The sequence below is a fragment of the Wyeomyia smithii genome, chromosome 2 (genome assembly GCF_029784165.1).
Source record: "Wyeomyia smithii strain HCP4-BCI-WySm-NY-G18 chromosome 2, ASM2978416v1, whole genome shotgun sequence".
Taxonomy (NCBI): domain Eukaryota; kingdom Metazoa; phylum Arthropoda; class Insecta; order Diptera; family Culicidae; genus Wyeomyia; species Wyeomyia smithii.
The window spans coordinates 40,138,477-40,151,853 of NC_073695.1; the positions used below are offsets into that span (position 1 = coordinate 40,138,477).

At 37.1% G+C, this 13,377-nt stretch overlaps 1 protein-coding gene across 1 annotated transcript in view; it reads left to right on the forward strand.

Annotated features, from left to right (window-relative positions):
* Positions 1-13,006: 13,006 nt before the first annotated feature.
* Positions 13,007-13,377, forward strand: part of LOC129721459 (opsin, ultraviolet-sensitive) — a 253,856-nt gene continuing 253,485 nt past the window's right edge. The window contains exons 1-2 of the transcript XR_008727394.1: positions 13,007-13,120; positions 13,199-13,354. The gene's annotated coding sequence lies outside the window, so the exon portion shown is untranslated. The remainder of the gene's footprint in view (positions 13,121-13,198; positions 13,355-13,377) is intronic.

Below are 13,377 nucleotides of genomic sequence, written 5' to 3' on the forward strand. Positions count from 1 at the left end.
ATCAATCAGAAAAAAATTTGATCAGTTTCAAGATACCAAAGAACAACGAAGATACCATATTTGAAAGTTATATGTCCGTTATCTTTGAAAATAAACTGGGCTAGAGTGATGCACAACATTAGCCTCAGCAATTAATGTTTGCATAGCGTTGTTCAATTACAAGTAAGGTTATGGAAAGTAATATTTTCTTGCAAATGCTAATTCAAAAAAATTTCAATTGAAAAATACAAACACTAACGTCGGAACTCTAATATCAAGATGAAATGAATTTGGTTTTTCTCTAAAACGCCACCGCGTGATGCTACTAGTATTGTCATATTGGACTAAATTCATTTAGCTAGTAAAATATAATCATCAGTACAGCTCGTTTAACTACATATTCAAAGATCTGTACGGAGCATTTCGGTTTTCTATTGTCTTTTAAATACCTTATATTTAGTTATTTAAATAAATCTAAAAAAAGGCAGAGTGTAGAGTTCAAAAATAACCAACGCATTTTGTTGTCCCCGGCGGCGCAGCCTATTTTGCGACATCCGAAAAATCATATTGAATTCTGATATTTGCTGCTATACGAAACAAGAAGAAGAAGAAGACAATTCAAACGGCAATTCGATTGTGTTCCACGCCTTTCTGTGCGTCAACAGTGGCAATGTAGTTTTCACTTAGCTTGACTGCACAAAAATGAATATCAAGTTTTCCTGTACTGATAGACGACGAGTAACCAGCGCTCTGTTCATACATTACTCGGTGCAGTACTGTTGCCTGTGCCATCATATTCTCCTTCAAGACATCAGTTTTATTAACATTAACATATTTGTTAACAGCAGAACGTAAAACTGTCTGGTAGTGGAGGTGGTTACGAACTTTCAGAAAAAGCTTTACCCTCAAGACATCAATTTAGTCTAGGCTGATGGAAGCTAACATTAGTTGACCTATTGGGACGGGAAGATTCTGTCAAATTTTTTTTACCACTGCTATACAGGATATCACTGCAGGCAGTTGGTGTCTATTCATGAAGTCTGTGCTAGGAGTGCTCGCATATGATTGGTACATTGTTGGTGAAAATTCGACCTTGAAACTTTTATTCAATTTTCACTGTTTAACAATGAAGTGATAATGAAAATTGAAGAATCACAAAATTGTCCATCATTTTATCAATCCAACGACATATCGATTATTGTGGTCCATCATGTGGTTACATCAGTATAACCGTTTGAAATCTTTCATTCCGTCGTTACATCTTGGTTTTAGTTTTCGCGGAATGTATCTCGGTATAGTGCGGATAGACGTAGTCCTACGTCAAAAAGGAAAATTGTGTGCCAACAAAAGAGCGAAACAAAGCCAAAACCGATGTGAACAACGCTTATTTTTATTGTCAATACCAGAGTACAAAGAAGGCGGGATGAAAAAAAATATTTTGACAGCATTATGGTGAAACGGGATTGTGGCCTTTTCCTATACAATTTTGAGGTTAGAGTTCTTTTTACTTCTGAATTTTGAACGTAAAAAATTCGGCTTCCATTAAATAAACAGCACTTAAATTGCTACTTCAGGCATGCAACAGTTGTGAAAACAACTGATCAAAGTTTCATGTACGTAGTCTTCATAAATCAAGAAAAAATTAGATTGCAAAATTCGACTTGATCGCGACCACGTCCCGATGCACCTTATGTTTACAGCGCACATGGTCTCACGCACACCAACGCAAAGCTTTAGATCGTAGATCTAAATCGTTTTTTTATTCCACCCAAAAATTGGCACTAACCCCGTGGAATAAAGAAATTCGCTATTAGTTAGAACCGTCCTAGTATCCATCCAGCAGTAAACAGATTTGTTTGAGCAAAAGCAGGCTCTTATATAGCCCAACGAGGGTATTCCCGGTTAACCTGTTGAAAAGGGTGATTATTTAAGAATTTGGTGTTTCTTTAAAAAAAAAACTGATAAAAATTACAAAACTGTATAAAATCTTTATTTGAGCCGATAAATTGGTTTATGCCATTCACTTTTTAAAGATAATTTCGTTCAAATGTTTGCCACGGCTACGTTTTAAATGGTCATTACTAAGAGTCCAATTTTCGGTCACTTTTTCGAGCATTTCGGCTGGTATCTCGCGAATAACGCGTGTAATGTTGTCTTCCAAGGCTGGAATTGTTGTTGGCTTATCCGCATAGACGAGAGACTTAACGTAGCCCCACAAAAAAATAATCAAGCGGTGTTAAATCGCATGATCTAGGCGGCCAATTCACCGGTCCATTTCGTGAGATGAATTGCTCACCGAACTCATTCCGCAATATGTCCATTGATTCGCGCGATGTGTGGCACGTTGCTCCGTCTTGCTAAAACCACATGTCAACAAGATCCAGCTCTTCCATTTCCGGCAAAAAAAATCAGAAATCATCGCGCGATAGCGAGCGCCATTGACCGTAACGTTGCGAATTTGATCATCTTTGAAGAAGTACGGACCAATGATGCCTCCAGCGTGTAAACCGCACCAAACCGTGCATTTTTCTGGGTGCATTGGCGATTCTTGTATTGCCTCTGGTTGCTCTTCGATCCAAATGCGACAATTTTGCTTATTAACATACCCATTTAACCAGAAATGAGCTTCGTCACTGAACACAATTTTGCGCGAAAAACATTTTTCACAGAGGACGAATTTTGGTAATAAAATTCAATTATTTGTAAGCATTGTTCAGGCGTAAGTCTGTTCATGGTGAAATGGCAAACCAAACTGAGTACATTAGACTTTGACAGCTGTCAGAATTCACGCGTGAACTGTCAAATCTGAATACACGAAAAACCAAATAGAAAAAAAATCACCCTTTAATAAGGTTTGTTTCATATAGAATTTGGTCGCATACAATTTCCAATTTCTCCATGAGAAAATAACGTACAAAATTGGTAAGAATATGTTTTTGCAGGGTTTTTATCTAACTTCAAGGAAAAAATACAAGAAAAATTATTTGTCTGCTGTCCTGATGAATTCTCGAATTTTTCGTGGAATACCTCCCATCAATTTCTGCACAGCAGCAACATCAACCATATCGGCCACTTTTTCCTACCCCTTCGCCATATCACATGATGTTCTGATTGATTTGCCACACTTCTTCAATTTACGCTTGACTTTTGCCCAATATCTTTCGATGGGACGAAACTGTGGGCAGTTTGGTGGATTAATCCTTTTTTCGATAACATCAATATTAATCTGCTTGTACCATTCCCATACATCCCGGGCGTAGTGGCAGCTAGCTAGACCGGGTCAAAACTTCACTGGGCCTTTGTGTGACCGGATGAACGCAAATCTATTTCCTGAAGACACTTCTCCTTGTAAATTTGTCCTTTCATAGTTGCTCCAGAGATTAAAACTTTTGTCTTCTTTCCACAACCACAGATGGCTTGCCAAATGATCAACTTGCGGGCGAGTTTATTCGCGTAAACAAATTTGAACCTACCATGAGCATTCTTCTAACAATTAGAAAGGTGAAATTTCCGACTCGGGATTTGTCCAACATCCATTTTGACGTATGTTTCATCGTCAATACAGATTCGACGAACTGTACTATGTGCTGCATTGAATCATCTCGCCAAACCACTGAGGGAGACCCCAGGATTATTCCGAACTGCCCTGATGACCTTCGCTCCTAGTTTCCGATCCAATGTTCCACTTCTACAGTTGGTTTGTTTAGTGCGATCCACCGTCAAAGCATTCCGGTAACATTAGAGCACGGTATTCACAGTCGGTTTCGGTAGTTTGAGAGCCTTGGCGATCATTACCCTTGACCATGTTGGGTTTTCAACGCAGCTGTGCAAATTATTTTCTCGTCTTTTACGTTTCATCTTGGATAACTTTTCAACGCGTGTACCAATCCTGACAAAATTCTCAACACAAAGTTAACAAACCTTTCAGATTAAAACGCTGTCATTAGTTTATCGTTAAGACAACTAGAGGCGCCAAACAACAAACCTTATTCCGTCAACCGTGCTAGGAAAAGCGAGCATTAAGCATCAGAGGTCGAAAACTGCGGTTCAACAAGACTTGACAATTTTCAATAGTATAGTACAGTGCTGTTTTGAATTTATTACGGTCAAAAAAACATCTTCCTGTGAATCCAACGAAACTGTGAACTTGGTCAAATGATAAAAATCAGTATTTTTGTTAGATTTCAATGCTATTCAACAAAAAATATTAACAACAATATCGCACGCTAGCCTGGGAGCTAATGCGGTCTCGATCAACTCGTTAATTAGTTGAGAGAATTCGTTATCGATATTGTTTTTGGCACATTTTGCATGTGTAGGATAAGTACAACGATACACCGTGCCCCAGTGCTGAGTCGAGAAAATTTCAAGCTCGAAAAGATCCTCGACCTGATCGGGAATCGAACCCGATATCACAACCGTGTGGGAGAGCTAGCCGACCGACATCGCTAACCACAGAGCCACGGGGACCACATACACACAAAAAATATTAACCTCCACCATTTCCTCGAATCCTCAGTGTCGCTAGATTCACCGGAAAGCGTTTTCTCAACGTTGAAAACTAAGCGACACTATTAGTATTTAAAAATGAACACATTTCGTAGTAATGTTACATGGTAAAAATAGAACACTTTACTATGAGTATTCAAGAAGAAGAAACGGATCGGAACAACGAGCAACAACCTATACAACGAACTTCCCAACAAACAATTTTGTTGATTTACAGCTTAATAAGCTATAATTCAGTGGATTTCAGTTGAACTATAGCTTAGTAAGCCGTTATTCAACAAATTTGTTTGTTGGGTTACTCGATGTGTCCTCCATTTTTAGCATTGACATTCTCGAGACGATGCCGGAAGCTAGAACACGCTTTTTGAACGAAGTCCTCCAGCATGCTTGGTTTCGCTCTTTTGCTCTTTGACTGCATCTGTTTAACTGAAGAACCAGAAACGAGACAAAATCTCTTTATTTTAAGCATCGACATCTAGCGGTGGAGAGAACGCATTTTACACTCGAAATTTCATTACGCTTATATTCCATTCATTCAACAAAAGGACTGCCGCTTTTTCATCGAGAGAATCCTTTGTTCTCCCCGGTACTGGTATAGCGAGGGTGCCTTTTCATGATAAACGTACAGTACCACCCGCATACGTGCAACGGTTTTTATGTAGATATATTTTTAATGAATTTCATTGTTGCCCAAGTTGAAAACTGAATATCTTGACTAACGACAATCATTTTTTTACATTGTACCTAATGTCGTAAGCAGTGCTGGTACAGCGCGTCTGATATGCATTTCTAGCAATGTTAGGTATAAAAAACGGTACGAGAAAAAAATATTGTCGTTGATCGAGAAATTCGGTTTCCAAGTTCAACGAAAATATTTAAATAAATCAACTAACAGGTTAAAATAGTTTCAACAGTCGTGAGGTGTATGATCCAAGAAAATTTGACAATGTTTGGATGGTTGAAAGTTTTTTAGTTTAATTTGTTATATTGACGTTCATTGTGAATTGTTACTGAATTTCCACTTTAATGATCTCTTGAATGCGATTCCGGCTTAACTTGATTTTGATAGATTCAACTATTCAAGATCACCTTTTTGCCTGGTCATTAAAGCAAAAAAAAATAGTTTTTTGGTGCATGTTCAAACTATTGGAGCGAACTGTTCGAACGATGCACTGTAAAATCAATGTAGGATGGAACAGCAAAAAATGAATGCGAAAGCTTGGGCACCGATTTGCTGCAGAGCTTTGTTCGAAGTTGCATATCTGTTCTGTGTCATTAAGCTGTATTTTTTCATTAGGCAGATTTCGAACAAGTCATACATGAGGCATTTGTAGAGATACTCTATATCTACAATTTGTCTAAAGGTTGTAATATTAAAATTGCCATAGGTACACCGTAAAATTTAGGCCAAGCTTGTAAAACCGGAAGAGCTGCTCTTTTGGTACCTATGAAAATAAAACAATTTTGACTATGGAACTATAGCAATGTTAACATGTTCAGACAAATTGTAAAATTAGAGTGTCACTACAAGTGCTTCATATATGATTTGTTCGAATTCTACCTTTTTGACAAAATATAGCCTAAAGAGCATTCAAAGAGCAAAAGAGCGGAACCAAGTATGTCCTCCAGCATCGACCGTCATGTACGCGCTATGTTAGAATTGGGTTGTTTGGCTATTCACGGATTTCCGATTTTTATACATCACTTAAAAGAGTGTAATTTTCTGAGCAAAACGTGATTTTTTAAAACTTTATATCATTATTCTTCGATTTTTGAATGAAGAATAAAAATACGCTCTGAATCGCTACAATGACAGTTGGTATATGGGTAAGATGTCAGTGTAGCGATTTCGAGCAGTTTTGAATCGTGATTTAGAAAGCGAAGGACAGCAATAGGATTTTTTTTAAATTACGTTTTACTTAGAAAATGCAGATCTTTCAGATAATATAAAAAACTGATATAGCTAAACAACCTAATTTAGAGTAATATATCTAGGGTAATATGTTTTGCAGGTTCTTGCTTTAACATACGCCCAAGTCCCAAACGAATAACTGGGCTGCAAGGGACGGCTCTTTCGGCCAAAACTTCCAATTTTCCATCAGTCAGTTTGACGTATGACATTGCGCCCCATTCTTCAGTAACAAAACTTACTGATCCGCAAAGATGTTGGCCTTTACTCAGAGAAGCACTCCGTCCTTCAAAATACCGATAGTGTGTATCGGTATTGATTTAAACACCAGTATTAATAAACAGGTGGCATTTTTCCGCCGTTGGACGCTACCAAGCTAAACATCATTACACCAGCCGGATGTTTGGTTTGGAACTTAAACTTTGCTTTCTCAGAAACTTCCTCAAATTCTTCAGTAAAATGGACCGGTCTGTGCGACTGTTGGACACAGTATCAATGCTGAACAGCTTTTCGTCGATGAACAGGATTATCATCTTTTTCCGTTTTCAGCAAACGAAGCAATTTCTTACCGAGTCATTCGTAGTTTTTTTTTTATCCGCTCCATGATCAGATGGCGTTTCACTTTAGCTCTGGAAGATGCGTGCAAGTCTTCTTTGATAATTCTTTTCGTGGATTTCTTAGAAATGTTGACATCCTTGGCAAGTTTTCTTATAAAACGTAACGAGCTGCAAGTAATCTTAGCACGGACCGATTCAATCACGATTTGCAAACGTGCAAACCTAGGACGTCCAATTCCTGGCTTTCGCCTAAGAGAAGAGTGGCCAAGATGATACCTCGGTTTGCTCCAGGTTTTTTGCTCCAAACGTGATTGGTTGATTTTGACAGCACGCGTGTGTGACAATATTCAAAAGGGGTGCAGCTTGCCGTGTTGCTAAACAGCTGGTGTTCGACCCAATCATTGAGTAAGTAAAAGTGAAATATTGTGGACACAATTTTGTTTTCGTTGCGACAAAAAAAAGCAAAAAAGAATTTGAATGAAGTGCCAAGAGTTTGGTCGTAAAATTTTATCGATTTCCCAAGAATGCAGAACCTTATCGACAGTGGCTAAAAATATGCGAAAAATCTGAAAAAGACATTTCAAATTTTAAAATCTCACGCAATAGTCGAAAATGCAGTGAAGGTATTTCTTTTTATTATTATGTTGTTTATTTAGTTGTTCGTGGTAACGTGAAATCAAGCTTTTCTTGAAAACAAGCAATTCTCCCCTTGATTTTGCAACAGGAATTAAGTGTTTCGCCAAATATTTTGAAGTAGAATACTTCTCTCAGGAAGTTCGGCTACATAGGGATGTGAAATGAAAATATAAAACTGAAAAAAGTGAGAAATATGTCCAATTTCAAATGCTAATAAATCGGATAGTTTTCGATGGATTACCTTCGTTTTTGCAGCAATCGATTAGAAAATCTTCTAAGATTCCTACCAGATGCATGAAATTGCAATTTTATTATTCGAACTATTGTACTATTGAAAATCCGTAAGCCTTGTCAAAACACGAAATTCGACCTCTGATTGGTCGTTATACCGCGCTTTCCCAAGCACGGTCGGCAGAGTTATGGACCTAGTAAATTGGGAATGCATCATTTGGCCTATATAAGAACTTCATCAGATAACAAACAGACATTTCATCGGATATTAAATTGAACAACAGAAAACTGAAGAACAAAAATGAATATTTGTAGAGTTAATATTTTCTCGTTTTGCGCTATAATACAAAGTTAATTATCTTCATCTACATGCATACTCTGACTATTATTACATGTTACGTGCGTCGCTTAGTGTTTGGCTACGGTTATGCAGAACGCAAATAACGGCGCGATGCGATTCGGCAAGACGAAATGTGTTGAAATGTATAGCTCTACTTCGCCTTAAAAAGTAGGAGGGTGGTATTCAAGACACGACCGCATGACGTTGGACTACGGTATTCTTATATTCCATTAAAACAAATAATAGAGAGAATTGCAACTCTAGTATTTGCTGCAATTTTATCTAACAGTGCATTTCTGGATGCTGAGACGTTAAAACGTTATAAATAATAATATATACTAAAAGAATGGATATCTTTTATTTAATCGCTGTCATTTCTTACATATTCTAATCAACCCTTTGTTTGCTGCACTACCAAGACAATCATTTAATTGAGCGAATTGATAAAATTTTCCTATCTAAGCAAAAAGCAAACTTTACGAAACTATCTGAAATTGGAAATTTTAAATTTGAAAATTGTTTGACATTTAATCGATAAAACTCATGCTAGGTTAGTTCCAGCCCAGCATATAACTTCATGTATTTGAAAAAAAAAAACGTTTGGTTCAATAACTCAATATAGCAAGAGCTCAATCACACGTTTTTCGGTAGTTGTTATCAAGGTTTGGGCGAGTGACAGGAAAATATCTTAACTTCTTCAGTTGTGATTTAGAGCATTTCTAATTGTTTTGTTATTTTTCACGATAGCGACAAGTTTGTTTCTTTCTCTGTGTGCGAGAAACAAAATAAAAACCGCGCACCGAGAAACAAAAACGAAAATTTAATGAATGCTCATTGAGAAAACTTGCAACTCTTTTTACCAATAATTTATGATACTCAAAAGAACCCGTTTTGATCTAAATCAAATTTCTAGTAAATAAGTGTTGATCATTCAAAGCCTGGCTGAAGAAGTTAAAATCGCTGCTGTAAAATCAAATTCACAACTGTGTTCGTTAAAACGTTTTAATATTTTCAATGACAATAATTATCTTCGATAAACACCCGCTATAGTTATTCACACACATGCTATAACTATCTAAACACGCGTTAAAACTATTCATACACACGCTGTAGCTATAGCTATCCATACACACGCTATTCCTTTCCATACATCCGATACAACTATCTATACACATGCATAAGCTATCCCACCATGTGCTATTACTATCCATACATACGCTATAATAATCATTACACACGCAGCAGCTATCCACACACAAGCTATAACTATCCGTACATACGCTGAAGATATACACGCAATAGCCATAATATGCTACACATGCTAGTGTCTTACACACGCAATAGCTAGCCATACACACGCAACAGCGCCATCCCTATCATCGCAAATGTCATAGCAATACAGATGCACATACGCTATATGTGCACACTGCACACACACTAAATGGCGGTAGCTTTCCTAGTGGCGTTGCTGGCTCGTGCAGTTTCTGGCTGTTTTCACTCAACGATTACCGCTGGTGGGGTCCAACTCAGATCGAAGGAGAACCGAACTGAATGAAGAAATGCAGCTTCCCACTACCTCCGCCGCTGCTGCCTGTTACCACCGCTCTGGTTCTGCTGCAGCTCAGTTTGGCCGCTGGAATCAGCCACCGCTGCTGATTATACAAGACCGGCCTGGTGGCTTTTCACTTGTTAACTGATGACTGCTATGAGACGACACAGGCTATTATATAGCCCAAAGCAAAAATCCATCCGCGAGCAAATAAGAAGCGAGCTTGTGATTGGTTGAATGTGCACGACTTTTAACACAACTTTTAACTAGTTTAGTATCGAAAACATATTTAAATTATTATATGACAATCTTGCGCAATATTTCCCCTATCAATCAAGCCATTGGTGTTTAGAATCTGTTCAGCGGTAACGATAAAAGAAGCATTTTAAAGCGGTGTTGAAACACCTGTTGCAGCTACCGAAAGCGAGCTCGTTATTGGTTGAAAGCTGTGAGACTGTTTACAAAGTCAGATCGGTTGTATCCGTTAGTGTCGACTGTGCTTGTGAAGAGAGGTGGTGATTGGTTGCTCGGTATGATTTAGACAATCGATGTGATTTATCAATTTTTCAATAGTGTATCTCGAACAATAGGTTATTTTTGTTACATAAATTCAACCGTAAAAGAATTTCTGATCGGTTGATGCCAAAACCTCGAAATTCTGAAAAGAAATGACTGATATATAAACGCTCAAAACCTGACCACTTTTCCCTGGTTTTCCCCGGTTGAATTACTAGATTTTCAATTTCAGGTGCCTAACTTCGATATAGACGTTAGTCCAACGTCAAAAGAGCTGTACATTTCACCACGGTAAGGCGAATTGCATCGCGCCGTCATTCGCGTTCTGCATAACCGTAGCCTTTATTCCGTTCCCGTTTAATGATGTTGTATTAAATGTGCATATTACAATTCGGCAGCACTTCAACTTCTCATTTGCACAAAATTTTAAAATATTCAATAAACTTCATTCAAAATATCAAACAAAAAGAAATTACAATACTGCCAATGAACGGTCAACGTTTATTTACTAGAAAAAAATGACTGACACGCAAGCAGCCGAGTTATCTTTCTTGTAAAAGTATTCTACTTCAACCTTGCGGTCGTGGCTTTGCATACAACCTTCCTGTGATTTTTCATTCTGCTCTCTATAAAAAGTCCGGAGAAGTCAGAAAAACAAAAAAAAAGTTTGGCAGTGGTAGTATGATGATATAAATATGGACGAAGTTTTGTTGTTTTGTTTTATATGCTGTTTGTAATCCAATTTTCATTGTTGTGTTTTTTGTTAAATAAAAATGTCAAATAAATAAATTTTTCTGGTTGCACTGGATTTTGCGTAAGGCAGACGAAAATAATAGGGGTCTTCACATCGAGCTCGTATACGAATACCCAGCCGTAAACTGTGTATCTTCCATTACTCGTCAATGGAGGTGAGTATTTTTACGGCTGGGTATTTGTTTACGAGCTCGACATGAATACCCATAATGTTCAACCGGGGATATGTTCCATAGCAAAGAAGAAGAGAAAGAAGCCACTTGGCCACTCTTCCTTAGGCTTTCGCCCAAGTATGATGACAGTTCTACAAGGTATGCTACATTTTTGTCTATCCACGCACACAAACAAATCTCGTTATGAAAAATTTCGCGTTTTGTATGGAATACAGAACATTTTTGGAAATTTCTTGTTTTATGTTGTTTTATATCTGATTTTTTTGGTTGGAGAATGAATCTCCAGTTGAAACACACTAGAAATTGATATTAATTTAGATTTAGTGTGAAAAATTGCGACAATATGTCGAAATAAAATATATAAAAATGCTATATTTCTAATAGTTGGAGCATAATCTTAGTCATTATCATAGCTCATGACTGTTGTTACTGTATAAAACATAAGCGACTCTATTTAGAAGCGCTATTAGAGTACAAGAAAATAACGAAAAGTGCAAAAAGGTTACCGGCAAATTGATGAAAAACAGCATATTTTACCTAAACCGCAGCATGTTTATGTATTCCCCACAAATAAAACATGTTTCAACATTATTTCTATAACTTTTCAGGAAAGTATGTTTTATAAGTTTAGTTTAAAATGCAAAATCCTTTCAAATTTCATACAAAATTGGAAAAAGTTCATAACGTTCACTAATACTAATGCATCGACGTGAATAGCATACCTTGTAGAACTGTCATCATACTTGGGGCTTTCGCTGCCGAGAGATATGCCCTATTGACCATTTTACGAACTGAAAGTAAGGTTGCCACATTTAAATCTGTATTTTCCTTTGAAAAAATCTGTGCAATTGTATCTGGAACAGAAGTGTCTGTAAAAAAAAATCTGTATTGCATAAACATGAAGAACTTTGCATTTTCAAGTATTTTTTCATATAGGTATGTGTGAGGAATTGAAAATATATTCAATTTGCTTAATATTTAATGCATCAAAGCTTGGAGTGTTCATAAAAATTAATGTCAATTTTGAAAAATCTGTAAATCTGTACTTTTTGACGGAAATCTGTAAATGTGTATATACAGGTTCTGTAACATTACTTCGGCACAAAAATCTGTAAAATACAGATTTATCTGTATATGTGGCATCCCTGATTGACAGGTGTCACGGATACTGCTGATATTGATGTTGCTTCTACGTGCATTATGTCAGCGGTTCAGAGCTTTCTGTTAAAATTTCATTCATGAATTGAGTTCAGAAACGTCTCGTAAAATTGTCTATAGAGACTTTTTGATGCGATAAACTGTGGCCAAATGACAACCAACGGTCTCGGCAATCTTTTTCGGGGTCTTTTGAGCGAAAACTTCTTTGGCGTACATTTTCATTTATTTGCAATAAACCGCTTTCGATGTTCTGTTGCAGCACTTGAAAATAAATGTAAGCAAATACACTGTCAGACACAACAATAGTAACGTTTGAACATTTTTGCGTGGGTCCGGTCCATAATTGGTTAAACAATAAACGATATTTGTCCTCAAAATTGGTCAAATTTCTTTCTTCATCAGCGGACATTTATTCGGTTTATTCGCGTTGAAAGAGATTTCGAAGGCTGTTCGCACCTACGTGAACTCTCGTATGTAATTGTCAAAATGTGAGTGATGACAAAAGCAAAAATATTTCCTTCTTTCTTTTTCGCACGCAGAAACCAAACAAATATCAGCAACACCGTCAACGCCAATTTTCTCACGCCATGCAGTTGTTTCCAGGTTGAGATACCAGAGGGCTACGAAGCACAAAGAAGAACGGTTGTACATGTAAAGCTGTAAAGAAAATGCTCCAGATTTTTTAACTGATTCGCATTGGTAACTTTATGCTCTCTGCGCAAAAAACTGTACGAAAGAATACCAGATAAAATTGTTATTGGAAAACGCAAAAAAAAAATTTCTGGTCAAAATTTGTTATAATGCAATGAGGTATGTGAATGTTATATCAAATAGAATATACCTGACGATATTGAAAGTAACTTTTTTTTGGGAACTATTTTCACACAGTCCTTATAGCATGGAACCTGAAGGTCAAAATCGTCAAAATAAACGTCAGGTCCCTGCGTACATAAACAAACAACAATTCAAATCGAAAGCAAGAGCTATGGAAACATTTATTTGTGGAAAATGTGAATCGATGTGCCCTAAGTCAGAAATTGACCTGTAATAGACGATTCCAAGGTATA